The sequence below is a fragment of the Oryctolagus cuniculus genome, chromosome 5, assembly GCF_051225735.1.
Source record: "Oryctolagus cuniculus isolate XC-2025 breed Fujian yellow rabbit chromosome 5, ASM5122573v1, whole genome shotgun sequence".
Taxonomy (NCBI): Eukaryota; Metazoa; Chordata; class Mammalia; order Lagomorpha; family Leporidae; genus Oryctolagus; species Oryctolagus cuniculus.
In genome coordinates, this window is record NC_142871.1 from 27,524,970 (window position 1) to 27,552,831 (window position 27,862).

The window sequence follows — 27,862 nt, forward strand, 5'->3', positions numbered from 1 at the left end:
TGTTGACATTAATTTTTAATAAATTTAATTTTTGAGTGCCATGAAAAACATGCTTTTCTGGAATAAACCCAAACAAGACACTATGGAGTAACTTTCAATATATCACTTGATTTCATTCAGTCTTTCAGGAATTTGACATCTAAATTACTGATTAAATTGTCTTGAAAATATGAGTACCTGGTCTTACAGCCTGGATCATGTATCCCCAAATTTCATTATTGGCCATCAAGTTCACAATACCCTGGATTGGGACTATATTTGAAGATAAATTTTCTAAACAGGCAATTAAATTAAAAGTAGTAATTTGAATAGGAATGGGCTCCAAAAATATGACTGATGTCATTATGAGAAGAGATTAACACACACACATACACACACACAAACACACCCAAATAAACAAAGTAAATGGCCATCTACAAAACAGAGAGAGTGTTCAGAAAAAAAAAAAATCCTGCTGATTTGAACTTGATGTTGGAATTTTAGCAGTCAAAATTTTGACCCTTGGCCAGCGCCGAGGCTCAATAGGCTAATCCTCCGCCTGTGGCACTGACACCCCAGGTTCTAGTCCCGGTTGGAACGCCAGATTCTGTCCCGGCTGCTCCTCTTCCAGGCCAGCTCTCTGCTGTGGCCTGGGAGTGCAGTGGAGGATGGCCATGTGCTTGGGCCCTGCACCTGCAGGGGAGACCAGGAGAAGCACCTGGCTCCTGGCTTCAGATCAGCATGGTGCGCGGGCCACAGTGGCCATTGAGGGGTGAACCAATGGAAAAGGAAGACATTTCTCTCTGTCTCTCACTTTCCACTCTGCCTGTCAAAAAAAAAAAATTGACCCCAAAAAATCTGTTTTTATGCCGCCCATTTAAATGGCATTTTGTTATTGCAACCATAACTGACATCGGTCTGCCTTAATTCCTAAAATATGCCATGTTTGTTGTTATTTGTTTCTTTGTTGGCTTATTTTTCTGTGAATAGGTAATAAACTTACAATTCTGTCCATCCGGTGTTTCATCTCTTCTTCTTTGTGTTCTTATAAATCATATTTATCATGAAGTTTCTTTCATATAAGTATAGGAACTTATCTGTGAGTGTTGTTTCTTAATATCTATCAATATTATCCATCTAATGGAAATATCAAAATGAAACCTATATTTTTAACACATTACAATTTATATTTTGTATTTTTCTCATCACTAATATTTCTGTTCTTTCCTTTAGATCATGTCCATCTGTTTTCAATTCCTTTCTGTATAATTTTAAGTTTTGTGATTGCCAATTGCAGTATCTAGATCTGCTATTTATTTTTTGAAAGCCATATATATATATGCTTTTAATAATTTTTGCATTGTCTTGAAATGTCTGCATGTACTTCACAATTGTTAATAGAGCCAGTTGTTACTTAAAGATAAGTATAATATATGAAACATCATTTAAACTCTGGATTGATGGGTAGAAAATGTCTTTTATTATCTGTAAGGGCTGTGCCCCCTCACCTTAACATTAATTTGTGAAAGAACTAGAGAATGTGATACATTTTCTACAACTTTTTATCTTATTTCTTCATTCCTTCTCTGGGATTAGCCCTATAAGTTTTAAACTGAAAGCTTTATTAGCTAGTGCTGAATTTCAGTTTTTCTTCATCAGTAACATCATGTATTAGTATTCAGTATTCAACTGTTAATATGCAATATCATAATGCATTAGTAATTATGTATCAGATGTTCATTTCATAAAGACACTCCCCAAATTTTGTTCCAGTTTCCCATTATTTTGTGTCTGATATCCTTGCTTCTTTTTTTTTTAACTTTTATTTAATGAATATAAATTTCCAAAGTACAACTTATGGATTACAATGGCTTCCCCCCCATACTGTCCCTCCCACCCACAACCCTCCCCTTTCCCACTCCCTCTCCCCTCCATTCACATCAAGATTCATTTTCGATTATCTTAATATACAGAAGATCAGCTTAGTATACATTAAGTAAGGATTTCAACAGTTTGCTCCACACAGAAACATAAAGTGAAAAATAATAGATGATTTTTTTAAATGATGATGAAATCAGATCAGACCTATTGTCATGTTTAAGCCCAGTGAGAGTCAAGTTGGGAATTGATAATTTCTTTTTTTTTTTTTTTTTTTACAGAAGATCAGTTTAGTATGCATTAAGTAAAGATTTCAACAGTTTGCACCCCCATAGAAACACAAAGTGAAATATATTGTCTGAGTACTCGTTATAGCATTAAATCTCAATGTACAGCACATTAAGGACAGAGATCCTACATGAGGAGTAAGTGCACATTGACTTCTGTTGTTGACTTTACCAATTGACACTCCTGTCTATGGCATCAGTAATCTCCCTATGCTCCAGTCATGAGTTTCCAAGGCTATGGAAGCCCTCTGAGTTCTCCGACTCTTATCTTGTTTAGACAAGGTCATAGTCAAAGTGGAGGTTCTCTCCTCCCTTCAGAGAAAGGTACCTCCTTCTTTGAAGACCTGTTCTTTCCACTGGGATCTCACTCACAGAGATCTTTTTGCCAGAATGTCTTGGCTTTCCATGCCTGAAATACTCTCATGGGCTTTTCAGCCAGATCCGAATGCCTTTAGGGCTGATTCTGAGGCCAGAGTGCTATTTAGGACATCTGCCATAATATGAGTCTGCTGAGTATCTCACTTCCCATGTTGGATCACTCTCCCCTTTATTTATTCTATCGGTTAGTGTTAGCAGGTACTAGACTTGTTTATGTGCTCCCTTTGACTCTTAGTCCTTTCATTATGATCAATTGTGAACTGAAATTGATCACTTGGAATAGTGAGATGGCATTGGTACATGCCACCTTGATGGGATTGAATTGGAATCCCCTGGTATGTTTCTAACTCTACCATTTGGGGCAAGTCAGCTTGAGCATGTCCCAAATTATACATCTCTTCCCCCTCTTATTCCTACTCTTATGTTTAACAGGGATCACATTTCAGTTAATTTTCAACACTTAAGAATAACTGTGTATTAATTACAGAATTAAACCAGTCATATTAAGTAGAACAGACAAAAAAACTACTAAGAGGGATAATGTATTAAGTTGTTCATTAACAGTCAGGGCTATGCTGGTCAAGTCACCGTTTCCCATAGTGTCCGTTTCACTTCAACAGGTTTCCTTTTTGGTGTTCAGTCAGTTGTCACCGATCAGGGAGAACATATGGTATTTGTCCCTTTGGGACTGGCTTATTTCACTCAGCATGATGTGTTCCAGATTCCTCCATTTTGTTGCAAATGACTGGATTTCGTTGTTTCTTACTGCGGTATAGTATTCTAAAGAGTACGTATCTAGCCTAACCATATTTCAGTTGTTTCAAAGAAACAAATAGTGTGCCATTTGAGTTCTTCAAATACTTTATGGTAGTTCTGAATTCCAAATATTATCTTCTTATGGACTTGAGATTGCTCAAAACCGTTATGTCTTCTCTGCCTCTGAGTAGTTGGTTAACATGATCTTTAGTGCTAAATATAGACAAATGCCTTCTTCAGAGGAAAATCATCTTGCAAAATATCATTTTGAAGGCATAGGCATTAAATTTATTCAAAAATGTAAAGCAGCAAAACAGGATTAAATTGTACTTGCCCAGGGTAAAGAAATTATCCATCATGGTCTAAAGTGGTGGTGGTGGAAATGATGTACAAAATTTGGTCAAAGATGTAGTTGAATTTGATCAAGGCTGAGGTAGAAAACTGAGGGAAGGGTAGAGGGTGGCTTTTAAAAAATGTTTTGGGACATCACTTGAAATATGAAAATCACTATAAAATAGAATTGAAAAGAAAGACTAAGAGTAAAGTGTTGCACATATGAAATGTGAGATGCCTAAGAAACATAAGGAATGCTGAGTAGTTACCTCAATATATGTATGAGAAGCCCACAGATAATGTTAGTTAAAATATAGGTCATGTTATATATATTTATACATAGATGCATATGCATGTACTGATATGTTTGGACATATAGACTTCTGCATTTGTGTGTGTGTGTGTGTGTGTACATGTATGAGAGTACTCAAAAACATCCCAGAAAAAAAAAATAATTAAATGCTAAGTCTAGGGGTAAGCTTTTAGCACAGCACTTATCACTTGGGATGCCTACATCTCCTATCAGAGTATCTAAGTTTGAATCCTGCCTCCATTCGCAATTCCCCAGATTTCTGCTAATATGGACCCAGGCAGGTAGCAGGTGATGTCTTATGTCTTATAGTAATCAGACTTACTATTTCTACTTTATGTTTTAATGACATTTCTTTATCTGTGCAATAGCAAGTTCAAATTACACGTATGCAATATAAGGAAAATAAGAGAGAGAAACGAATACCATCATCCATCAACATCAAAATATCTGGGAAACAATCCAAAGCAAAACAGAAAATCCATCAGTAAAAGTAAGTGATATTATCAAAGTCAGAATATAAAATCACAGTATGTTGGTCAATTCTATTTCTAATTGTCATTAGTGAACATAAAATGAGGTTAAAATTAACACCACTTGAAGGTGAAATCAATAACTCATTCTTCTGAGTAGTGGAAATAATATCATTGTCTTATAAACTGAAATTAGACAGGGATTTTGAAATATACAAATAAGGAGCTCCTGGCTCCTGGATTCGAATTGACCTAGCTTCAGCAGTTGCAGCCATTTGGTTAGTACACCACAAGATGGAAAAAACTCTCTCTCCGCTTCCTCTTCTCTCTGTAATTCTGCCTCTCAAGTAAATAAATAACTCTTAAAAATGAATTTTTTTATTAGTTCTAGGATTATGTGAGTGAATTTGCATTCCATTCCATTCATTCATGTGGGTGATCCTGTGTCTGGCTGGGAGATGCCATGCCTCGCCCATGCAGGAGATTGAGACAGCATTGCACACCATTCCTCTCAATAAAGACCCTGGTCAGGGATTCAGCACACTGAGACCCATATATAACTTTTCTGCTGGCAGGCAGTAGAGACCCCAAGCACATTTTGTCCATTCTCACTTCCTATTGAAGGGCCTTGTACTAGGTAAACTGCTCCTGGGTGTGTCCCAGACCTGTAAGACCACCTGGAAGGCTATGTGGGATACATGACCTTTAAGCTGATTGGAGAAGCATAGAAGAGCCAGTATCAGCTTTATCCTATAGAATTAGTGTTGCTACCCTGAACTAGCTACTCCTCTTTTCCTGCCCCATGAAAGCTTATGCCTGACTGTTGTTTGCTTCACAGCTGTTTGTGAGACTAATGTACCTGTCTTAGACTAGGAAACTCTACATCATAACTTGTCGGCCTGTTTCGGGACCCTTGGGATGGGGAGTTTACTCATGCACTCTTCAATTTAACCCAAAATTTAATGCCATCTGTGTATCCATCCTGGAAGTTACCACTGTTTTACAGGGCCTGGTGAATTACTGATAGGGATTCATGAAATTTTGGTTCCATCCCTATGCGTTGATTATTGCAGTAATGGTTATTGTGGGTTGTGGCTTGTTGATCTATTTTTTTCTGGACCATGCTAAGTAGGGTTATATCCACCTAGCAAAAGGCTACTCTACTGGCTGAGATTTTGACCATAGAGATAGTCTGCCCTAAAATAGATGGAAGAGATGTGGGTGACCCTGTGCCTGGCTGGGAGACTGCCTGCCTAGCCTGTACAGGAGATTAAGAAGGCATAACATACCATGCCTCCCAGGAAAGACCCTGGTTGGGGGGCTCAGTACACTGAATACATTGGGTTAAATATGACCTGACTGCTGGCAGGCAGCAGGGTCCCCAGGCACATTTGCACCATTCCCACTTCCTGTTGAAGGGCATTGTACTAGGTAAACATGTGTGGCTTCCATGTGTGGCACAGACCCATAAGACCACCTGAGAAGGCTACGTGGGATAGGTGACCTTCAAGCTGAGTGGAGAAGCATAGAGGTGCCAGTATTGGCTTTATCCTACAGAAGTAGTATTGATACCCTGAACTAGCTACTCCCTTTTGCCTGCCCCATAAAAACTTCTGTCTGATTGGTAATAAGTGGATATGTTCACCAAAACTTGTCTCTGGTGCTTCTTGTAGAAGAATGCCATTGTCCCACCCTCCCAACAGTATACACCTTGCAGGATGAGCCCACATATTCATTTTATTATTTTTAAAATTAATATTATTTTATTGACAAACAACAATTGTATAATTGTGATGTTTCAATATATATATATATAACATGAAAGGTTTAAAATACTCTAATTAAAATATTCAGCATTCCACTTATCATTTTTTATTTTTCAATTTTTTTAAGATGAACAAATTTCATGGATTTCATACTTACAGATTTAGGAGTATGGTGATATTTCCCTCTCTACCTCCCTCCTGCCAACATGCCCACCCTTAACTGATCACTTTTTGTGTTGAGATATTTTGAATATTCTATCATTTATTTTTAATTTTACAAACACTAGTGCTTGCTATAGTAACTCTGCTGTGCAATAGATCTCAAAGTATATTCCTCTGATCATTGCTGAAACTTCATCTCCTTTGGCCCCACAGCTAAATGACCTTCATTATGGCAACAATCTCATTGAGCATATGAAATGCAGAAAGAACTAGTCCACCATAATTTGAAACAAAAATAATTCATTTATGAATTGTACCTATCTTGAATTGATTTTAGGAAAGATTATTAAGAAATTGATTTGAGTTGAAAGAAAAAGAAATGAGATAGGGGATCTGGAATGGTCTTGAATTTGTTTAAGGGTGTATAATGAAGAAAGTAAGTTGGTGACAGCTGAAAAGTGACAAAGTACAGACACTGGAAAAGAGAAAAGAATATCATTGTAGGGTGCTATCAATAATTCAAAAGCAAAGAGATAAATGGGTAAATAAAACTCAACATAATTAAGTAATGAATCCTAACTAATCACTAATCCTATATTCCAGAAGACCAGGCAAACCTACAAATGCATATTATCAACCATAATCAGGAATAAGGTCGTATGTCACTGCCTATTCTGTTTTATCTAATTTAACTAATTATAATGTATTGAAATATTTTAATAGTGGGAGAAAAAGCAAAATGTGTGTATATAACATATTTTCCTGTGTGTCACATATAGTTCTGCATTGCAATTATACTTCTCATGAGTCACAAATGTGTATATATATAATCACAGCACAAGAAATGAATAACACTGAGTTCTATTTCTTAGCAAAAACCCTTTAGAAAACATGAGCATCAAAGCAACTCTAATACATTGGCAATATAGTATTTTCCCCTCTGCAATTTGCCTTTCCTGGAGGAAATTTCTTTCCCATGTTTATATTATCTCATTCTTTTGCCTCATGGCAAAAGAAAGTGCTAATAAAACAAAACCACATACGATATTTTCTCTTATTTGAAAATACTTTACTTGAGGCTGTGCTGACATATTGGAATTCACTTTATATAAAATCCAGTATTATGCTTTAAAAATAAATTTGAAGCCCTAATTTCTGTACCAAATAATCTTTCATGTATATAGGTAACATAATTTTAATTACTTTTACTATTTTATCTCCTGTTGCTGACCAAAGAAACATAATTATTAAGTTTACAAAAACACATAAAATTGAATAAATGACTGGCACTTATTCAAATATTTGTGTGGGAAATGGTTACTTATTAAATCCTGGAAAGGAATACGTTTTTATTTCTTTTCAACACAGGGAACGCTAAGCAGTTATTACCTTTTTTCCTCAGATTCATTGTTATGCATTTGTTCCCTATCATTGCGATTTTTCCAACCTGAGCCTTAGGCTGGCACACACACACACAACACACACACATTGCTCACGCAAACCACATACATCCACATACAGAGTAGACACTGATGGTAGAAAATTTGGGAAAGGAATTAAGATACATTCAACAGCGACCATGTGAGGCTTGTTTTTACTGGCATTGCTCTTAAGAAATCAAACACAGTACACTTCACAGAAAATACCGAACTAATTAAATCTAAAAATTGGAAAGTCAATTTTCTTTTGGCCATTAATAACACATTTTTCCTTTCATTGTAGCAAAACACATGTTTAAAACTGATGCTCTTAAGAATTTAAAGTATACAAGAATAATTCAGTAGTCTTAAATATAGTCATACCATTTTACATTCATCACCACCATCCATCTCTTCAACATTTTTAATCATTTAAAACTGCAGTGGTATATTCCTCATATCCCTTTTCTGCCAAGACCTGGAAATCACTATTACATTGTCTGTTTCTATGATATTGACTACTCTAAGTATCTCCTCATGTAGGTGGAAGCAAACAGTATTTTTTTTTTTTTTTTTGTAACCAGCTTATTTCCCTCAGCATAATGCCTTCCAGGTTCATCTATTGTGGGGAGCAGCCCGGACTGGACTGAGTTACTGGAATTAAGACTTATTCTATGCATCTGCTCTCCCACAATATGGCGCTGGGAGAGAAGTAAACAGCTTCCGCACAGCTGCCTCCAGTTCAACCAATAAACTGTAGGACTTGCTCCTGATTGGAGAGCAGCGTACTCGGCGTGTGGGCAGCCGAGTTGGGATTGGCGGAGGAGGACTATAAAGGAGGAGAGAGACGGCATGCACCGGGAACATCTAAGGGGAACATCTGAGGGAACACCCGTGCAGCCCCCGAGAAAGCCGGCCGGCGGTGTGCCGCTCCCCTGCGGAAGTGGGGAATGTGGCCAGGGGGAACTGCCCTTCCACGGAGGTGGAAGGGATAGTAGCTAACCCGGGAAGAACCGGCAGCAAACCCGGGGAGGGCCGAGCAGACGAAAAGAACAGCGCAGGGTCCTGTGTCGTTCCTCCACGAAGAGGGGGAGCGACAATCTATGTTGTAATATATGTGATTATGCCCTTCCTTTTCAAGGCTAAACAATATACACATGGATATTCATATGAATGTGTACATATACATGCACACACACACACACACACACACGACATTTGGCTTATCTATCGCCCCTCTATGGACACTTGGGTTACCTTCACATCTTTGAAAACTTTTTACAAGATTTATTTATTTATTTATTTGGAAGTCATAGTCACACAGAGAAAGGGAGAAACAGGCAGAGAAAGAGAGATCTTCCATCCACTGGTTCCCCGCCCCCATCAAGTGGCCACAATGACCACGGTTGAGCCAGGCAGAAACCAAGAGCCAAGAGCTTCAGCTGGATCTCCCACACAGGTGACAGGGACCCAAGCACACGAGCCATCCTATGCTGCTTCTCCCAGACCATTAGCAGGGAGCTAAAGTCCCTGCACCTGCATAGGGGACCCAGAGGAAACCCCTGGCTCCTGGCTTCAGGTTGGTATAGCTCTGGTCTTCCAGGAAGTGAACCAGCAGATGGAAGACTTCTCTATTACTCTCTCTCTCTCTCTCTCTCTCTCTTTTTGCTTCTGCCTTTCAAATAAATAAATAAAAGAAAGTGGAGCAGCCAGACTCAAACCAGTGCTCTAAAATAAAACACTGGTGTTACAAATAGCAGCTAATTCACTTCTCCAAAATGCTTTCCCAGTGATCACATTTTAAAAACGTATCATATATTAATAATAATATAATCCATCAAAATTGTTCATATTTATGAAAAGCCTTAGCTAATATACATATTGTACCATATGTTCTATAAAGCATTTTAACTGTTCAAGATGATATTCCCTGTGGGTAGGGAATTTTGCTGAATATAAAGACTATAAATAAACATACCATTTTCTGAATGCTGAAGCATTAGTAGTTCAAAGATAAGTATGTTCTAGATTTTTTGTTAAATGTAAATGCCTACTTGGTATAAATAATGCAATGCCAATTTCTATGTTATACAGAAGTAGTCCAAAGTTACATTTTTTTATTTCCCAGATCACCCCAGTGTAACAATAAAACGCATGATTAGTTGAGAGTTTGTAATAGAAGTGAAATGAATGCTAATAAGGTCACAGATTTACTAAGATTTACTAAGATGTATTTCTGGACTATTTTTTACTATTTCTGCTCATTATAATATGATCTCTGTGAGGGTAGGTGATTAACAGTTATTACAAGCACCTCTTATGATAAATGATATTTAGGGAACACTCAAAGAATATGTGTTAAGTGGATTCATTGGTGATAATGGTAGGTGAGGTAGCCGATGTACTATTGACAGTTTTAGTTTAATAATATAATAAAAAGTTACTTAGCTGAATGAGATACAAATCATATAGAAGTAGGTAGAAACCCTGAGTTTGCCTTCCAAAATTGTCTTTCCAAAACCATGACAAGATTTTTTTCATATGTAAAAACATATTGAAAATGCTAAGACTTAAAAAATTTAATAATTTCATTATTGTCAGCCTACTTCCAAAATTATTTTTGTGACAGTGAAAGAAAATAGCATGATTGATTTTCTAATTTGAATACTAGTAAGTTGTATTAATCAGAAAAAAATACTACTCTATTTTGCACTGAGTACACTATGTCTTGTTGTGCAGTTTGGGAGTTTAATGATTTAGAAAAAGAGAGGCTCTAAGGTTTTAGGGGATATTTTTAAACAGCTCAGCATTTGCTAAGGGAATTGGGACTATTTAGCATGAAGAAGAGAATACTTAACAGGTTATAATAATTGTTTGCAAACATTTGGAATACTGTAATATATAGAAGAAGTGTTCAGATTTTGTTTATCTCCAGAGGGCAGAAATAAGACTAAACCAATAAGTAAAAATTTTGAAGAGACAATTTTCAGCTCTGTTAAAAGAATTTGCCAGGAATTAGAACTGTTGAATAGTATAATGAGCTGCTTCAGCAAGTAGGAATGCCATATGTTAGAGATGTCTGTCTTTCAGGAATAGAAGTTATTTCTCCCTTGGCAGGAAAAGTTGGACACTTAAAATTCTTTACCATCTTCAGATTCCATGTATTTATTCTATCATTAAATCATACTGAGAAATATGACTGTATGAGTTATGAATGTACTGATACAATTAAAGCAAGAATTAGAATGCATAGGGCATTTAAACCAAGGGTACTGTCAATGATACTAGGAGAATACGTGCAATTATGACAGAACTGTCTATTCTCTAACCTCAAGCAGAATAGCTGGAATGCCAGAGCCTCAATGTTTATCTCCTTCTCTGGCAGAGAAAATCACTCTTTGGGAGTGTTTCACGAATTTCCTTTGTGGGCCATTAAAATTTCTGTCTTTTCTCATCTGTCACAATGATGTTACAACAAAAATGTTGCTTTTTCCATACCTAGAAGAGCTAGGAGCTTGCTTTTTTGTTTGACTCGCTCTTTTTGAGAAAACATTCTTACTACTCATCACTGAGTTACTGTTACAGAAATCATATCTGAAGGGTAACACTTGTGGATTTGCATGATGCTCTGAGGGGGCAAGGTGTTTTTCCATGTATGTTTTTTTATAAATTGACAAAATAATATACCTCATTTGGTAGATTTTTTTTTTGACAGGCAGAGGGGACAGTGAGAGAGAGAGAGACAGAGAGAAAGGTCTTCCTTTGCTGTTGGTTCACCCTCCAATGGCCACCGCGGCTGGTGCGCTGCTGCCGGCGCACTGCGCTGATCCGATGGGAGGAGCCAGGTGCTTCTCCTGGTCTCCCATGGGGTGCAGGGCCCAACTACTTGGGCCATCCTCCACTGCACTCCCTGGCCACATCAGAGAGCTGGCCTGGAAGAGGGGCAACCAGGACAGAATCCGGCTCCCTAACTGGGACTAGAACCCGATGTGCCAGTGCCGCAAGGCGGAGGATTAGCCTAGTGAGCCACGGCACCAGCTGCTTTTGTAGGTTTTTAAAAATAAGATTCACAGTGTTTTATGTTTCAGTTTTCCATTTAACTTGCATTTTCAGCTTAAGACAGTCTTCTGTAATTCAGAAATTGACATGTTTCCCTTAAGCACCAGTTGTAAGACCCTCAGCATAACACTGTGTGGGAGAAAAGTATAAAACTATTTCCAATGAATTGTTTTCCACATTCACATTTGTTAAGAAGAAGGAATAAAATGGCTTTCTCCTTCTTTGCTTTGACATTTACTGTTCTAACTGATTCTGTTTTCTTTATTAAATATTTTGTACTCGTTCTGTGGAGATTGAGGAAGCTGCTTGCAGTATTCTTTATCTCTCAATGAATTCCTTCCATCTAACCAACCATGGTGTGGAGTGGAAGTGTAGAGGACAAGACCATATCCATGACTGACTCAGGATGGATCAGTATTTCCTTGGAGACAAGGTCTGTTAGGAGAGGAGAGAAAGAAGTAGAGGAAAATGCAGTAGGAGAGAAAGAGGGCTGCAGGGATTCTAATAATTACTAGGTCTAGTTGCTGCAAAGGCCTAATGATAAACTTGTTACAAACAATTTTAAATTCAGGGACTCACCTATTTAGGATTGCAAAAGCCAACGAAGCTAGTATGAATAGAATGTCTGTTTACTGTGAAGCAGTAGCTTTTAATGAATAATCCCACTATCTATTTACTGGGTTAGGCAAGTTTCTATGATCTCTTCAAGTATCAATCAACCATGAATGTCATTCTTGTTTGTATTTTTGTTGTTTTATTTTGTACCATTTCATCTTCAAAAACACTTATTTTGAGCCCAATTCAAAATATTTGTATTTTCAGGATATAGATTTAATGTCAGTGCAGTCAATGAAAACCACTGCATCTTGTGGAAATATTGTCCAATGTTTTTAACTTGTGTGTACAGTAAGCCAGCGTGCACACAGTCCTTAACCAATAAAGATCAAACACAGGAGCATAGCTATTCACTCACTTTGCCCCAGATCAGTAACACTTTTAGGGATATCCTCAATGTTCTCTAGAACTGCATGGCCAGTTTGAGCTAAAGTCATCTTCTGAGGTTTTTGCTTGACATCAGACTGTGGCTTGGTATCCTTGCTTGTCCTCCTCGCTGATGGAGTCCCATGGAATCACATTCTAATAAGTCTCCTTCACACTAATATTCATTTCAAGGCATTCTTCTGGGGATCCTATACTAATGTGTATAGTAATGACAGTAAATGGGATCCCAAGTCTGAGACTTTTGTGTTCATAGACATAAAACTCATACAAAGAGGGGTCACCTATCTTTCAAATTTTACCTCACTCACTCTTAGTCATCACTCCAATGTGGTATTATAAATAATTTTATTTGGTGTTCTTTGTAGCCAAATATACTTCATATCAAACTTTAACTTGTGTATCATGTGAATATTTGCACATCAAATATTTCTTGTTTATTCTACACACTATTTATAATAATAAATAATAATTGTCCAGTATTTTTAAATAAGAGGGTAATTATCACATTATTTTTGTTATACAAAATGCAGACATACTCTTCAAGCAAGAATATTCCTCCAGACCAGTCTTACATATTATATAACATGATTCTTGATATAAAATTACAATTTTTTTGCTGTCCCAGTTCATTTAAAACTGAAAAACCTTGATGATGTTTAAAAGAGAATAATTACATTGGTTATTATATTTATTTTATTGCTTTTAAAGAGAAGCATGATTTTGTAAATTTCTCTGGAATTTATATTTTAGACTTATTAAAATTGTTATAATGAAACAGAATCTGCAGCTAATGAAATTAAAATCACTTCGTATGTTTTATGAGTTCATAATCCATATTACCAAGTAGTAAATAGGATGCTGAATGGGAGTAGCTGGTACACTGTGCAGGATCCCTCGCCTGCTATGAGTGTTATCATAGCTAACACCTTACCATTGCTCCCTTCTCAAACTGATTATCACAAATAGGAACAGCATGGACTGCAGAATTTCCAAATTTAGCAAGGAACAATGCAAAATTCACAGTTAGCTATGAATTTAGTGTAAACAAGATATATTTCTTTTTTAAAAAAATATTTTATTTATTTGAAAGACAGAGTTACAGAGAGAAGTAGAGCCAGAGAGAGGTCTTCCACACACTGATTCACTCCCCAAGTGACCTGAATGGCCAGAGCTGAGCTGATCAGAAGCCAAGAGCTTCCTCCGTGTCTCCCATGTGGGTGCAGGAGCTCAAGGACTTGGGCCATCTTCTACTGCTTTCCCAGGCCATAGCAGAGAACCAGATAGGAAGTGGAGCAGCTGGGACTCGAACTGGCACCCAAATGGGATGTCGGCGCTGCAGGCTGGGGCTTTAATCCACTGACCACAGCCCCGGCCCCATGTATTTCTTTTAGTAGAGCAATCAAGATTTATAACACGCTATAAAATCGTTGTGTATCTGAAAATCAAAGTTAACTGGGGGCCCTGTATTTTACATGGCAATACTGTGCCTAATAAATTATCTCCCCAGTCTCTTTTGTTCTCTTACTCCTTTGTCAGCCCTTCCCTCCAGCTCAATTGATGCTCTGGGGAACAAAAGCCTGCCTACTTGCCTTCAGATGGGATTGCACTTGAGAAATCCATGTAGCTATGCGGACTATCTCTAGTTAAACCTACTCTGTTTTATTACCTGCTGGTGTTAGCATCGATTTTCCAGAGAACCAGCCAATATTATGTATATACATCTCCAGGAAGAGGTTGAATATGAGTTATGTCTTACACAATTACGGAAAGGGAGAAGTCTCACAATTTGTTTCCGCCATTTCTTTCCCCTGAGAATATGCCTCAATAATTAATTCACTTTCACAAGAAACACTATAAGAGGCTCTGCTTTAAAGGAACTAAGCATAAGTCAGCTGTGAAGAGGAGTGGTCCTACAATGTAGGCTCTTCTGATGATATTTGTGAGGTTAATTATTAATTGTACATAAAACAATGAGGATGATATCTATGCTGACAGGTGGAGTACTGTTTGGCTCTTTTGTACTTATGAGTGCAGTTACTGTCTTTCACTTTTAGAGAAGAGGAATTGGGGAAGGTAACAGATGGAAGGAGAAATACTGTCTGCCTTTTGCATTATATGAGTTCAAGCAAATAATAACTAAGAGGACTGTGTGGTCGAGTAGCTAAGACTACGCCTTATTGATGCATTACAAAGAAAAAACATCAGGCCCAAATCTATTTATTAATAATTTAGATTTATTAATTGTTATTTTAAAGCTAAATTTTAGACTCAGAGAACTTTCTTACCAGTACCCAAAGGGACTCATTTCATCGGGGATATATAGAACTGAAAAGAAGTATGTGATTTAAATATAGTAGTGGCAGATTTTACTAACGCTGATCAAACTGCTGCCACTGCTTAAAACACAAGCAGCCAGAAACAAAGACCAGCGCTGGGTTCCTAAATTGGTGCAATTCCTTCAGAATTTATCACTTGTTAGCATGTTAATTATGTCAGATACTTTCAGAACTGGAAAAGGTAATAGGCTTTCCTGAGAATTTGAATGAATTTTGGATACAGATTTCCTCTCCTTTAACCTATTATGTGGAAGGTCATACAACAACACTTTAGAGCTATAGACCAGCTTTATGGAAAAGAAGTGTGGAAAGAAGCACATGATCATGGAACAAAGTGATCCTATCATTTACTGCACCATCAACACACCATTGAAGAGCCATGGAAGATATCTTGAATATAATAGATTGCAAAGAATAATATGACAGCTGAGGTACCATTATGTAGGATGAGCTTTATACCATAAGCCAATGCCCAACATAGAGTACTGCATCCCGGATGGTTGAACACATAGGTCCAGCAATCAGGAGCTGAAAGTTAGTTCGGGCCTAGTTACCAGCAATCTGTGTGTTCTACTTAAGGAACTCTGACTTTTTACAACGGCAACTTTGTACACTATAGGTCAAGAGGACTTGATCCAAGAGACCTTGTTGATTCATTAGGAAGCATAGTAAATGTCCTGCTAATATAAAGTTAAGATTGTTTATTGTATGTGCTCTTTATGCCAATAGACCTGCTGAGTAGCAAGGGTGGAGTAACTGACCTTTTAGAGAATATAATATCACTGTTGAATGATGGGGTGAACAAGAATATTATATCTGGAATTCTGCTGATCTGATGAGGTATAAATAGATATTTGTTCTTGTATGGCTTTTTAAAAATATTTGTTTTTTGACAGGCAGAGTGGATAGTGAGAGAGAGAGAAAGAGAGAAAGGTCTTCTTTTTGCCATTGGTTCACCCTCCAATGGCCACCACGACTGGCGAGCTGCGGCCGGCGCACCGTGCTGATTCGAAGGCAGGAGCCAGATGCTTCTCCTGGTTTCCCATGGGGTGCAGGGCCCTAGCACTTGGACCATCCTCCACTGCCTTCCCGGGCCACAGCAGAGAGGTGGCCTGGAAGAGGAGCAACCGGAAAAGAATCTGGCGCCCCAACCAGGACTACAACCTGGTGTGCCGGCGCCGCAAGGTGGAGGATTAGCCTATTGAGCCGCAGTGCCAGTCTAAAAACAATTTTGAAATAATTTTAGACTTACAAAAAATTGCAAAAATGATATATGAACTTGCTACCTATATTTCATATTAAGTTTCTTTAACTTTAGCATAATAAATACATGATACAATTATTAAAACTAAGTGATTAAACAGTACAATGCTATGAACAAAACTGCAAATTTAATTGAATTTCATTTCTTTATTAATGTAATTTTACTCATTTGTCCTTTTTCTCTTCCAAGATTCAATAAAGGATCCCACAATTTGTTTAATTTTCATTCCTGCTTATTCTTTTCCTGTTTGTGACAATTATTCATCATTTCCATGGTCTTGATGCTTTTGAAGAATAGTGATGTATTTCTCAGCTTTTTATTACTATTGTACTCAATACACAAGGCAAACTATTTTACATAGATTTTTTTGCTTGTTTCTTTCTCATGATTCTGGAGGTTCGCAGTTCAAAGAGATTTGGAAGGCCCTCTTAGTTCAGCTACAAACTTTGGCATTCTTACAAGTGGAGTCCCAATATGTCACAAAGCATCGCATAGTAAGAAACAGGAGTTGTATTTGTCTGTCTCGTTCAGTCTGTTTTCTCTCTCTCTCTCTCTCTCTCTCCCCCCCATTATAAATCCACCAGGATTCAATCATGGGAATTCTAACCCAGTGACCTCATCTAGTCAGTCACTTCCCAAGGGTACTTTCAAGTACCATAATTGAATTAAACTTACACATTCTTAATATCATTATTTCCTGACATTGAGATTTTAAACTCCTACATTAGTTCAGAGACGAAACCACAGCTAAACCATAGCAAGTGGTGAGGTATTTTACAGCATTTTCTTACTGAGCTTTGGGATTCTGGGGGAGAATTCCACAGAGGTGATGTGCCTTTCTCATTACATCATGTCAGGGAGCACATAATATCAACTATCTCACTGCTAGTGACATAAATTTGTTCATTTGTTTCAGATGATATTTGCCATAATTCCCCATGGCAAAGCACTCCTTTTATGTTTCCATATCATTACATTAGACACCATTACTAGGTCCAGCCCTTATTCACAGGAAACAGAATTAAGCTCTATCTCCTAGAAGGAGAAGTATCAAGAATTGGTGGATAAAGGTGAAAACTATCATGGTAATTAAATATTTAGAGGTAGATACTTTATAGCTATGAAAATAACCTTGCTTTTCCTTCGATTTTCACACACTGACTTGAGCATTCATCAATTCATTTTGCCTGCTTTGATTATTCCTGTTGTCCTCTTTTATGGCAATTTTCTGTTTACTTTATTACTTCTGCTTTGATTAACTGTAACTGAAAGACTTCTTTAGAGGTATCCCATCATTGCTTCTCAGCCTTTTGGCTAAGATCAAGTGTATAAGTAGCCCATCATACCATTTATTTTGTTTTAATTTTTTGTAAATATATTCATTTATTTAATTTGAGAGGTATAACTAGAGAAAAAGGGAAGGAGGGAGGAAATCTCCAATCCATTTAAATTCCTTGAAAACCTACAACAACTAGGGCTGGGCCTGACCAAAATTAGGAGCTGTGAACACAATCTAGGTCTCTCACATGGAGAGAAGTGACCTAACTACTTGAGACATCACTGCTGCCTCCCAAGGAGCATGACAGCAGGAAGCTAGAATCTAACTGGAGTCAGGAGTGGAACCAGGCTCCCCCATTTATCCAGGCTTCTACAATGCATATTCACTGCTGGGTCATACTTTTGCTCCACCACCACTCAGAAAGAAATGCCTGTGTATATCAGTATTGCTGCAAATACGGTTTTGTCAAACTTTGTTTCATATCTTTGTCAAATTTTTGGCTAATATGTCATACTATTGTAGTTTTAATGATTTGAGATTATTTTAAAATGTACTATATATAGGTGAAATGGTCACTTTTTTTTTGACAGGCAGAGTTAGTGACAGAGAGAGACAAAGAGAAAGGTCTTCCTTTTCCATTGGTTCACCCCCCAAATGGCCACTATGGCCGGCATGTTGCGCTGATCCGAAACCAGGAGCCAGATGATTCCTCCTGGTCTCCCATGCGTATGCAGGGCCCAAACACTTGGGCCATCCTCCACTGCCTTCCTGGGCCACAGCAGAGAGCTGGACTGGAAGATGAGCAACCAGGACAGAATCCGGCGCCCCAACCAGGCCTAGAACCCCGGGGTGCGGGTGCCGCAGGCGGAGAATTAGCCTAGTGAGCCGTGGCACCTTCCAAAAATGCTCACTTTTTCCAACTGATTATTGCTTGTATATTCCTACTGAGCTAAGGTCATTTTACTTTTTATTTCTTGAACTTTATATTTAGTGAAGCCCTTGACTGTAATGTAAATTAAGAATATGTTATCTCAAAGAAAGAGAGAGAGAAGAAGGAAGGGAAGAATGGAGGGGGGGAAGGGAAGAGAAAGAAAGAGGAAGGGAAAATATGGACTTATGGAGAAAGGAAGAGAATATCATTTTATCATTAAAATTGCATCTGTGAGCTACATTGAATCTGTTCTTTGCGTACCACATTAATGACAAAATAAAATATAAGATACTTATTTTGTATCATTTATTTATATCACTGCAGAGATATTGATATTTATTCTTTTCATTATAATGGAGCAAAATCATTATTTATTTTGTTGTTTAAATCATTCCAGCCTGGGCCCAGGGTATCTCTTTCAGGCCCTCACCTGTAGCTTCATATTTTTATTTTATGTTTTTTAACACTTCATTGCTTTCCATCACTTCTATTTATGATGGTAAATGGCAGCAAAAATCACCGAGTGAGATCATCCCAAAGAGGGTTCAATACTCTGATTCACCCTTTTTATCGAACTTGCTAGGTAATGCTGCCTCCCAGGAGGGAAATTCGGTTAAAGAGGTAGAGGATGAGATGACATGACAGGACTGACTGCTGATCAACCAGGACCAACTGGCAGCTATTTCTTCCTAAAATACCTCCTCTTATAAAACTGCCTGAAGATTATAAACAAGTAGAATGCCTGACAGTGTTGCTGTGGATTCATTCTGAGAGTAGAAGCACAGTAGGTGCAAGAGGCGTGGAGTCATGAAAAAGACAACAAGAGTCAGGTGAGCAGCTTGCAGACTCGTTTATTTCAGTTGGTGAAGCAGCTTATATAGCCGAGGCAACCAATCTGATCAAGGGGTGGTTTATGCTGTAACCAATCACTGCCTGTTGCCAGACAGGCTCTGTTGCCAGATGGGTTCTGAAGCCATTCCTGAGTAATTGACGCTCACTTGCCAGCGGCCATCTTTGCATGGCCTTCTTATTCCACCACATGACAGAAGGAAGCTTAATTTTAATAGAGAGTGAATGCTGGGCCGGCACTGTGGCTCACTAGGCTAATCCTCTGCCTTGTGGCGCCGGCACACCGGGTTCTAGTCCTGGTCGGGGCGCCGGATTCTGTCCCATTTACCCCGCTTCCAGGCCAGCTCTCTGCTGTGGCCAGGGAGTGCAATGGAGGATGGCCCAAGTACTTGGGCCCTGTATCCCATGGGAGATCAGGATAAGTACCTGGCTCCTGCCATCGGATCAGCGCAGTGTGCCAGTTGCAGCGCGCCGGCCACGGTGGCCATTGGAGGGTGAACCAACGGCAAAGGAAGACCTTTCTCTCTGTCTCTCTCTCTCACTGTCCACTTTGCCTGTCCAAAAAAAAAAAAAAAAAAAAAAAAAAAAAAAAAAAAAAAAAAAGAGAAAGAGAGTGAATGCTGAGCTCTTTGAGGAGTTGTATCTCTGTACACTGATGTTTGCCTTGTAGACCCCAGAATTCCTTCAGTGTTGGCTCCTGACATGCAGAAATGCTCTCCTCTCTGCAGGACTCTCAGCTAAATAGGAGTGTAGCCACCTGGAGATAGGGAACCTACTTCCCACCCAGCAACCAATGACAGAATCACATGGAGACACTCAACATTGGCCCCTTAACTCAAGTTGGGCCCAAATAAGGGGTCTAATTTGCACCCAGATTTCTATGTGCTAAACAATATTGAGTGACTTCAGCTGAGAACACCTTTGCTTATTTTTATATTCATACTTATCCTTTTTAAAAAAGGATTTATTTATTTCATTTGAAAGTAAAAGTTACACAGAGAGAGAAGGAGAGGCAGAGAGAGAGAGAGGTCCTCCATCCACCGGTTCACTACCCAGTTGGCTGCAATGGCCAGAGCTGCACCTATCTGAAGCCAGGAGCCAGGAGCCTCCTCCGGGTTCTCCCATGTGGGTGCAAGGGCCCAAGAACCTGGACCATCCTCCACTGCTTTCCCAGGCCATAGCAGAGAGCTGGATCAGAAGTGGAGCAGCTGGTTCTCAAACCAGCACCCATATGGGATGTTGGCACTGCAGGTGGCGGCTTCACCCGCTATGCAACAGCACTGGTCCCATGCTTTATCCCTTTTTTCTCATTTATCATCTCCTAAGAGCATGCCTCAATAAAAGGTATTAAAAATAAACTGTGTCTTAAATCCAGGGAAGTGACCTAAACACTTGTGAGAAGTAGCAATCTCTCAATAGTAATGCGTTGCTTTTAATTTGCTTTTAATTTGACCTCCATAGGTTTCTCTATCCTTGTTGCTTCTCTTCATCTCTGCCAAAATTGATTAGCATGTTTCATATGGTGTATCAAATGCCTCTGGCGTCTAGATTTCAATTCTGTTCATGCTTTACTTAGAGCATCATTTCCATGAAAACAAACATCAAATGATCTGTTTTCCATTGCTCCTTTTTACAAATGGCTATGGTGAGGTAAAATCATTTATCTGCCTATAAAGACACAGATCACTTCCACGTGTTTTACTTAGACTATAATTCTTAGGAGTCTTAAAAAAATGAAGTCATATTAACACTCTGTACAGATAGTGTTTTTAAAGGTTGACGAGAGCTTTCACAAGTTTTTAGTTAGAAAGTGGGTTTGATTGATTCTAACTTGGATTTTCTGTTTCCTATGCAGTGTCCATATATTGATTAATTTGACATATGAAGGCTCACATAGTCTGGTATTTATCACACTGTATTGTTCCTTCATTCTACACCTCAAACTCACATTTTCACAATTTTTAAATGCTGTTTCTTTACATTGACATTTTCAGATTTTCATCTGAGTCATTGAGAATCAATGCTATCTATCTGTAAGAGAAGCCCACTTGCTTTACGATTGTCTCAGGCAGAAGGGACTGAATATATTTTGTATTTCTCATATGTTTCATCCATGATTTTGGTATAAAATTAATTGCCAGGATTTGGAATTTATTTTATATAAATTTATCTTCCAAACTTTGAGTACATTAGTATAGTACCATATCTAAATCATCTTCTTATCTCAGTGGTCAAAGGTGTTTCTCAAAAACATATATGGAGAAATGACTGAAGAAGGGAAAAAAGATAGATCTTTTTAATTTATTGGAAGAAAGTTTCAAAAACCAAATAGAAGAACAGAAAGGAAATTCTGTTACCATCATGTTAAACATTTTTTGTGACAGCATCAAGAGTTAAGGGCAATAAATATTTGTAAACTGTGGTCCAAAGGCTCCCATGTTGCTCTATTAGCTAATGAAATATGTAAGACATGATGAAAATCCCATTCTCTTACATTAAGCCAGACACTAGCATTATTTGAAAACAAATAAGCATTGCTAATTCTTCTAAAGGTTTTCATTTTGAAAATACAATATTTAATACATTGTTTACAATAATCACCTTAAATTTTTGTTTTTAAAGTGAATCAATAACATACATGTATATAATTTTTCAGTTTTAATGCCAATTAAGAAAGGCTTTTCCTTGATCATCAATAATTTTGAGGACCCTACAGTGGTCCTAGAGGCCAAAAAATTAAGAACTACTGGTTGAGGTTAATTGTCTAGTTCTAAGCACATATTTATTGGGCTGGCACCATGGCTCACTTGGTTAATCCTCCGCCTGCGGTGCCAGCATCCCATATGGGTGCCAGGTTCTAGTCCTGGTTGCTCCTCGTCCAGTCCAGCTCTCTGCTGTGGCCCAGGAAAGCAGTGGAGGGTGGCTCAGGTGTTTGGGCTCCTGCACCTGCATGGGAAGCCAGGTGGAAGCACCTGGCTCCTTGCTTCGGATTGGCTCAGCACCGGCCATGGTGGCTATTTGGGGAGTGAACCAATGGAAGGAAGACCTTTCTCTCTGTCTCTCTCTCTCTGTCTATAACTTTACCTGTCAAATAAAAAAAAAAAAAGCACATATTTATGGAAGTAGAGAAAATAAGTATCAAATTACTAGTAAAATAGCATTTTTCTTATGTAAAACTACTTCCAACATGTATACACATACAAAACCATAAACTATGTAAATCTTGAAATACTACTGTAGTTTTACTTTTAATTTAATGAGTAATATTTTTAAATGGTATATTCATTTGTCTCAGAAATACAGTAATAAATCTAGAGATTTAAAGTATTTTTGGAAAAGTCTAAGTTGATTTTATATTAAAATCTGCATTTGAAATTTGAAGACATGATCTGCGATGTATTTTGATATAGTATATTCATTTGAAATATCTAACAGGATTAGAGGTTTTCATTCATTATAATTTTAAAAGAAAAATTGTGTACTGAGTTTGAAATTTGATTAGTGGCTTGTTTTCAATTCACTATATGTGGACACAAATTTGTGAGTGAATATTAAAATATGTGTGCCATCTATAATGTAGTTTAGATTATTAGAGAATCTTGAAATTGAAAATCAAAAAGACCGGGTTCTAGTTCCAGTCGGGGCGCCGGATTCTGTCCCGGTCGCCCCTCTTCCAGGCCAGCTCTCTGCTGTGGCCAGGGAGTGCAGTGGAGGATGGCCCAAGTGCTTGGGCCCTGCACCCCATGGGAGACCAGGATAAGTACCTGGCTCCTGCCATCGGATCAGCGCAGTGCGCCGGCCGCAGAGTACCAGCCGCGGTGGCCATTGGAGGGTGAACCAACGGCAAAGGAAGACCTTTCTTTCTCTCTCTCTCTCTCTCTCACTGTCCACTCTGCCTGTCAAAAAAAAAAAAAAAAAAAAGACAACATAATTAGCATAGTTTATATACTCAGAATCCTAACTTGGGGCTAGTGTTGTGGTGCAGTAGGTTAAGCTGCCACTTGAAATGCCTGCATTCCATATCACACTTACAGTTCAAATCCTGGCTACTCAGCATTTGATCAGGCAATCCAGCTTCCTGCTAATGTGCCTGGGAAGGCAGTGCATAATAGCATTGTACTCCATGTGGGAGACTCAGATGGAGTTCTAGGCTCCTGCCTTCAGCCTGGCCCTGCACAGGCTGGCATTTCAGGACTGAACCAGCAGATGAAAGATCTCTCTCTCTCTCTCTCTCTCTCTCTCTCTCTCTCCTGAGTTACTCTTCTTTTCAAATAAATAAATAAAATAACATATTTAAAAAAAATCCTAGCTCCTCTGATCTGGATCATGTTGTCGGTCTGAATGGGTTTCTCTACATTTTTTTTCTTTTTTATTTCCATTAATATAAAGAAAATGGATTTCATGTATTTCACGAGTACAGTTTCAAGATAGCCATTCTTCCTTCTTTTCCTCCTCCTCTATTCCCTCTTTTTTTCCCTCTGTGGTTTTCTTTTCATTAATTTTTGCAAAGACATAATTTTAATGTACTCTATAATTACAGGTTGAATTCACCACTAACCAAAATATTCAACAAATACAAAGTATGAAGACCACAATTCTACATGAGTATGAACAGGGCTAAAAATGACAGTCTTGTCACAAAATGTAATACATTTTTGTATCCTATACAAAAAGCCACATATCAGTGACAATAAATGATATTTGTCTTTTTGAGACTGGCTTGTTTCACTCACCATAATGGTTTCCAGTTGCATCAATTTTGTATTTAAAACCAAAATGTAAGCCTATCCAGAAGAAACAAGCAAGAGTTAACGATTGATTTCATTTTAAACTTCAAGTCATTTTTATTGCTGATAAAAATAATAACCTGGACAATCATAGTGAAAAATGAACAAATTTTAAACTTCTTTCCTTTTCTTTATTCAGTTTTTTTTTTGTTTTTACGGGAAATTCTTTCCGTAAACATTGGAAATGAAATCATGGTAAATGAACTAATTTGGTGAAAGTTTTTCTGTGACCATTATCAACTAAGACAGAGTACTTCATTGCCCAATTCTTATCTGATTTTTTAATAACTTTTGAAGTACTTAAAGATGAATATTAGAAATTGTGGTTAAACTGACATGGTTATAACAAATGTGTAATAGTTTAATGGTGATAATTGGCCTAATAAGGCCAAAATGCCTCAATCCTACCCAAAAAAGCATACCAACACCAAAGCCTCTGGAGGAGGTTTATGTATATGGTATCAAGACAACTAAAAAATTGTTTATTATTTATTGAGATTAACTAAATCTTTCATTTAGATCTTGACAATGTTATGTTGCACCCAACTTAAATAACTTTAAAAACCTTTCCAGAGAGGTCTCAGGAGGCCTTTGAAATAATGAATTTTAACTCACATTCTATCTTGCATTTTCTTCCTTGATTTCTGCTTAGCTATTTTACCCACAAGGAAGAGCACCACTCCTCGCATCCTGCCTTGACAGAGGAAATGGAAGATTAAAAAATTAGACTATTCCGTTCTTGTAATCACATCAATTTAAAATATAAGATCTATAATTTCTAATCATTCCCTCCTGTCATACTTATGCGCCCTAAATCAGAGATTTTGTGCAAAAACAGATGTGTTTCTCACAAGTGGTGGTATTACTGAAAGAATATATGACCTCAGGGGCAGATGTTTGCACAGTGGTTAAGATGCCTACATTCCATATCAGAGTGCCTGGATCTGAATTATGGCTTTGCTTCTGATTCCAGCTTTTTGCTAATGAGCACACGGGGATGCAGTATAAGATGGATTAGGTGGGTAGGTTCCTGATATCCATATGGGAGGTCTTAATTGAGTTCCTGACTCCTGGATTTGGCCTCACCCAGTCCCAGCTGTTGGGAACATTTGGGTAGTGAGCCAGCTAATGTAACAATAGTTTAATATTTAGGGGACAGAGATACGGCAACTAATGCACTCACTCTTAAAGCTTTCCTTTGTATGTAACACCCACCATGCTTCTGGCCAAAGAAACTCACATGGACTCATTTAATTGCAAGAAGGGGAAAACCTACAATGTACCCCAAAGGAGAAGACTCAAAATACATTTGCAAAGTATACTAATTTCAACCTGCTCCAAATATAATGTATTACCAATTACATATTACACAATCTTCTTTTAAATTATTTCTACTATCCCCAGAAGTTTGTTAACTGCATGAATAGTCAATCTCTTCCGAGTTCCTTTCCCTAGCTGTAGTGACTATGATTCACTTTCTGTTTCTCTAAGACTCTTTCTGGACATTTCACATGAATGAAAGCACACAACGTGAGGGTACTTCAAAATGTTCATGGAAAATGGAGTTAAAAGTAAGTAAATTTTGGTGCAAACATCTTTGAAAGCCATGTGCAATTTTGTCACAATATATACTTCTCAAGAACTTTTTGAATGATCTTCATGTGTACCCTAGATTCAAAGAATCATATCTCTTTATGTGAATTGCAAAATACTTAACAACACTGATTTTCAGGTCTTATCTTCAATGCTATTAGCATGTATTTTATTTATATACCAGTGTGAACTTAAAATTACTTTTCTATTTTTTAAAACATCAGTTATTTTTAAAGTTGCAGATATATTTAAATATTTTAAAAGGATAAATATGATACAGATTCTTTTTTTTTTTTTTTTTTTTTTTTTTTTTGACAGGCAGAGTGGACAGTGAGAGAGAGAGACAGAGAGAGAAAGGTCTTCCTTTGCCATTGGTTCACCCTCCAATGGCCGCCGCTGCAGCCGGCGCACCGCGCTGATCCGATGGCAGGAGCCAGGATCCAGGTGCTTTTCCTGGTCTCCCATGGGGTGCAGGGCCCAAGCACCTGGGCCATCCTCCACTGCACTCCCTGGCCATAGCAGAGAGCTGGCCTGGAAGAGGGGCAACCGGGACAGAATCCGGCGCCCCGACCGGGACTAGAACCCGGTGTGCCGGCGCCGCAAGGTGGAGGATTAGCCTAGTGAGCCACGGCGCCGGCCCGATACAGATTCTTATAACTAGAATTAACCTGGACAATCATAGTGAAAAATGAACACATTTTAAACTTTTTTTTTCCTTTTCTTTAACTAATAATGAAAAAAAGTAACACAATCCAATTTTAAAAATGAATGCTAGAGATACGGGATGGCTGACTAGGGAGAAGTTACACTGACCTAGGCCACAGACAGATACCAGAAAACAAAAGAAGGAGTGAATTCGTAGGAGACTGATTGAGAGAAATTTTCAGAGGAGAATGGTCAGAACAGAACAGAGATGCCACAGAGCAGTGAGTGAACAGGCACACAACTGCCAGCCACACTAGTCCATCAACTCCTGCATATTCATGGCGGGCACTGAGAACCACTATATTCCCAGGCAAGCTGGAGAAGAGGCTGCCACAACTTATGACATTGGTAACTTTGAGGAAGAATTACAAGATTCTCACTGCCCTGGATTAACGCCTGGGGAACTGGCGGGGAGGCGGAGCAACTAGTTTGCTCCATGAAGGAAGTACACATTGTTTCTCCCCAATCCTTCCACCAAAGTGCTGGACACAATTTGCAGTGGTGGAGATGTAGCCCATCTCAGTCCTGATTTTAGGAAAAGCGGGCAGATCACACAAGGGATGAGACAGCTCACAGGCTGAAGAAAGGAGTCCCTGTGCCTTGGCTCTGAGTTCTGGGCCTAGGTTACAGAGCTGAGATGGACATGGGTTGTGGCTGGGTTCCTATGCACCGTTGTGGTCAAAGGAGCTCCCTGCATGCTGGGGACACATCTCACAGAGGGCTTGGAAAAAATGCTATAAAGTGCGTTGGTGTACTGTATGGTACATGTGCCTGGATAGGTGGGGTGTTCAGATAAACCATGAGCTCTCAGTAGGCCACCAATCAGCAGAGAGAAGGGCTAGGATTGGAAACACACTAGCCAGAGGTGCTAAACCACTTCCAACTTGGAAGTCTTATTCTGGACTTTTGCCTCACTCACAGGTGGTGGCCAGAGCTCGGCAGCCCCCAAGCAGTGCACAACCCTGGAATTCCAGTGCAAGTCTCCAGCACTCCACCAAGCCAAAGGGGCACATTTCCAAGAATAAAAATTTCAATCAAAAAAAATAAAAACACCCAGAGGAAATAACAATGCACAATCCCCCAGATATACAAAAATCAGCATAGAAACACAAAAAACATGAACAATAAAGTATATGGCTCCCCAAAAGGAACACAGTAATATTCATTAACATCAGATTGTGAAGAAGAAAAGATAAATGAACTGCCTCTAAAAAGGAATTTAAAAGAATGCATAAAAATGTGATTATAAAGTACATTGAAATTATGTTTTTGAAAAAATTAAAGAAAAAAGAACGGAACAGAAGAATGTGAGGGAAG

General features: G+C 38.4%; 1 long non-coding RNA gene and 1 pseudogene across 1 annotated transcript in view; both read left to right on the plus strand.

Moving 5' to 3' along the window:
• LOC149126444 (uncharacterized) overlaps nucleotides 1-27,598 on the plus strand; it is a 110,442-nt gene extending 82,844 nt beyond the window's left edge. The window contains exon 3 of the long non-coding RNA XR_016233394.1: nucleotides 27,467-27,598. This is a non-coding gene — a long non-coding RNA (uncharacterized LOC149126444). The remainder of the gene's footprint in view (nucleotides 1-27,466) is intronic.
• LOC149126445 (U2 spliceosomal RNA) lies at nucleotides 17,696-17,847 on the plus strand (annotated as a pseudogene).
• Nucleotides 27,599-27,862: the final 264 nt, after the last annotated feature.